This window comes from Cebus imitator, unplaced genomic scaffold (genome assembly GCF_001604975.1).
Source record: "Cebus imitator isolate Cc_AM_T3 unplaced genomic scaffold, Cebus_imitator-1.0 Scaffold285, whole genome shotgun sequence".
Lineage (NCBI taxonomy): Eukaryota > Metazoa > Chordata > Mammalia > Primates > Cebidae > Cebus > Cebus imitator.
Window position 1 is genome coordinate 1,134,485 of NW_016107600.1, and position 3,645 is coordinate 1,138,129.

A 3,645-nucleotide genomic window follows, 5' to 3' on the forward strand; every position below is an offset into this window, starting at 1 on the left:
ATTAGAATCACTGGGAGTGCTTTTAAATCCTGCCCTCAGAGTGTGTGATTCAATAGGTCTGAGATGGGGCAAGAGAATGTGTATTTTTAACAAGTTCCCAGATGATTGTGGCACTGATGCTGCTGGTCCTGGACCATATTCTGGGACCACTGCCCTAAGGTCAAGTCAGTGAAACTATTGCTCATAGCCACTTCTTACAGATAAAACATCACTCACCAGTAGCTACTGCTGATGAGTTATCTCTGTGCTATTAGCCCCCTATTAAAAAAATAAGCCCTGGTAGCTATGATACAAACCTGCATCTACAAAGGACATAAGCTGCTGGAACCTGCCATACTCTCCCCAGCCTTTTCTCATTCTGGGGTTGGACTTCGCCCCAAAGAGACACAACTCAATTGGTGCGGAGGGTGGTAACGGTGGCCAGCAGCTGCCTATGCTCATTCCTACTGGGTCGTCACCTTGGTATGGACTGGGGGAATTTATGTCTATATGCACATTTGTGGGTACAGACAGACACAGAGAGAAATCAGTCCTGTACTATAAGAGGGATGACTACAGGCGTGGGAGGCTGTAGTGGGGTGGAGGGGGTCCTTTCATCTGCTTTAGAATACTTACCTTTCCTGTTCTTCCAGATGCCCTCACCCCCGTCAAATGTAAGTGTAAAGAAAGCAGAAAGGGCATATCAACAAGGCATATGTGATATAGTTAGGAAGACTGGAATCTAAAGAGACTGGTTATGAAATTAAAAAAAAGAAATAACATTTCTTTCCTGTGTATACAATGTACAGCATTAATGGAAAACTAATGATTTGGGGATGGGAAGGAGCTGATGAAAAAAGGAGAAAACTGGCGGGGACAGCTGTCTCGGGGGCTAGCACCTTTAGGAGCCTCTCAGTGTGGAGCAGGGGAGCCCCAGAAACCTCAGGAATAATTTTTTGGTGTCTGTTTGGTGGTTCAGGCTGTACATAGTGCACAGTTGGGGTCAAGACTCCATCTACCAGGATGGGTGGTGCCAGAAAGCAGTGAATCAAGAAAGGAACAGAACATGTGACAGAGGTCATATGTAAAACAACAACAAAAAAGGAACAGAACAGGGAGAGCGGAGTGAACGAGATGAGGTTCAGTTAGCCCAGTCCCTCTTCACCACTACTTGAAGTACATGGTCTAAGCTTAGGGCCAAGGAGAGAGGTGAAGGCTTAGGAAGTCAGATTTGGGGTGCATAACCAGCAGCAAAAAGAGTAAGTAAAGGGGGTATGACTTTTTTTCGGCCTCTCTAGTAGTGTGGGAGGCTTTCTTAGACTTTTCAACTCTAAGCAAGCTTTCTGTTAGGGGAATGGGGCAGAGAGTGAGCAGACCAGAGGACCTGGTTCTGGCCCCTTCCTCTGTGGCCTTGGGTACGTGGCAGCTAGCTAGGGTGCTTATTACGTATCTGGCACTCACACTGGAGTGGGTGGGAAGCCTGAGTCCTGTATTCACTGAATTCAGGACACCCACCATACATTCAGCTCCTTTCCGAACGTGTCCTCTCTTAGGCCTCTAGAAAGGCCATGGACCTTAGGAAGGGCCAAGTGACACCTTCCATGATGTTTGGTTCTGGTCCAGATAAGTCTGGAAGACAAAGATTGGGGGAGTGATCACATGGCTGGTAGCAATAACAAGGCGAGTGACTTCACCTTTGACTATCAGGGAAGCTTCAGGGTAAGCAATTGTTCTGCCTCCTTAGTGAGACTGAGAACCAACTCAAGAGCTATGTCGGGACTCTGACCTGCTGCTTCCTTATTTTAGTGCCATTTCGTTACTGTTTCGTTACTGTGGTTCTGACATTGCTCCTTGTTTAGGTCCCATATGCAAACTTCCCACTGATAAAAATGAAGTTAGGACTAGATAATTAGTCATGGGGGCTAAGAACTAAAAAAGACCCTCACATAAATTAGCCACTCAACATAAGGACAGACTGGCAGGGCATGTATGCAGTGACAAACTGATTCTTAACTTTAAAAACACTTGACTGAAGGGGGAGAAAAATAGTCAAGAGTCTTAGGAAAGCTCCTTAGGAGCCATAAACTCAGTCAAGCCGTAGAGCAAGGCTGCTACTGGGAAATCAAGACAATAAAAAGATGAAACAAAACTCTAAAGCAGGAGAAAAATCCCAGGGAGCAGCTATCCAAAGAAGTCCTGAGCACAAGTTATGGCTGTGAATTTTTAAAGGCAAAAGTGAAGTCCCTGGAGGTGGAAACCTGCATCCTGACCATCTGTCATAACATTTGCTAGTCTGAGTCACTTTAGGGGCTATTCCAGTTAGGTACCTGGTGGTAGAGGATGAGAAAACCATGTTTTCTCTCCTTTGTCTTTAGGGGTGTGGCCTGTTCAGCACCAGCCCTGAAAAGCAGGAGGGGAAATTTAAAACAAACGCAGCAGAACATGTTACCTGACTGGTTCACTAGGATAGGATATCACTTTAAGGATATGGGAATCTTGTGGCTTAGAACGTTTTCTCATTCCCCTGTGACAGTCAATTTTGGAGACAAAATAAGAAAGGAAGCTGGCAGTCATTTTGTACGTACGTTTAAGATGGAGGTAGGAAAGATGGCGAGAAGGACATTCTTGGCTTGCACAGATGGCAGAAGGTGGCTCTGGGACAACTGGAAGGGTTTCACACGGAGAGGCTATTAAAGCTGACCTGTCTATCCACAGGCCTCTGGCTCTGAATTGCTTCCTATGGTCCTGGTGGAAACTGCAGAGTTCAGAGCCAAGGGGGGATGAGAAGCTTTCATGTGGAAGAAAGAGGGACAAGAGGGATGAACTGCTCCCCCTGCAACCCAACTCTTCAAAGTAAGAATGGCGGAAAGCAATAGTCACCAATTTCCCAGGCCAGACTCTGGGGTCCTTTGCTGGGAACAGTTCTGTACTTTCCCTCTTCCCTTCGTCCCTCCTTTCAATCTTATACTCAAGTCAATCCACTCAGGACCTTGGCTATGATGCTTCAAGATCCTGGAGCATTGCACATAGGGGAAGAGAGCAGAAATGGGTTGAAGAAACTCTAGAGGACCTGGAAGACCTAGTGGCTCAGCTAGGAACCTGGTGAAAGAGAAAGAAGGTAGTCCAGATGGTGACGGGCACTTGTGAACAGAAGACTCTAGTTCAGAAAAGACGACAGATGTATGAGGGGGAGACATGGGGTACAAGTCCTCTATATGACAGCCTCCAGGAGGGCTGTGTCTGAAGTAGTTACAGAAGAGAGGCAGAGGCGGTAATGCTGATGGGAATGAAGAGGCAGAGGCAGGAGCAGAAAGATGACAAAAGATAACAATATGTACGCTTTGGCCGGTAAACTCTTATAAAACATAAAGGAATCAATTAATCCCTAACCTGATGGAACAAGCCTTGAACTGCTTTGTTCCTGTCTGCCCTGATGATTAAAACTGAAGGGAGAGGGAGGGGAGGAGACAGAATCGGCCAGTCAGATCCTGGGCCCTTCCCTTTTCACTACCAAGCAATCTTTAATAATAAGGCCACAAAATGAGGTTGCCAAGGACTAGTGGGGTGGTGGTAAAGACCTCACCACTACACTAGATAAAGTCAAGTGACAAAATGAGGTACCCAAATAGCTCTGGAAATAGATGAAAAAGAATTAGAATTCTTGAG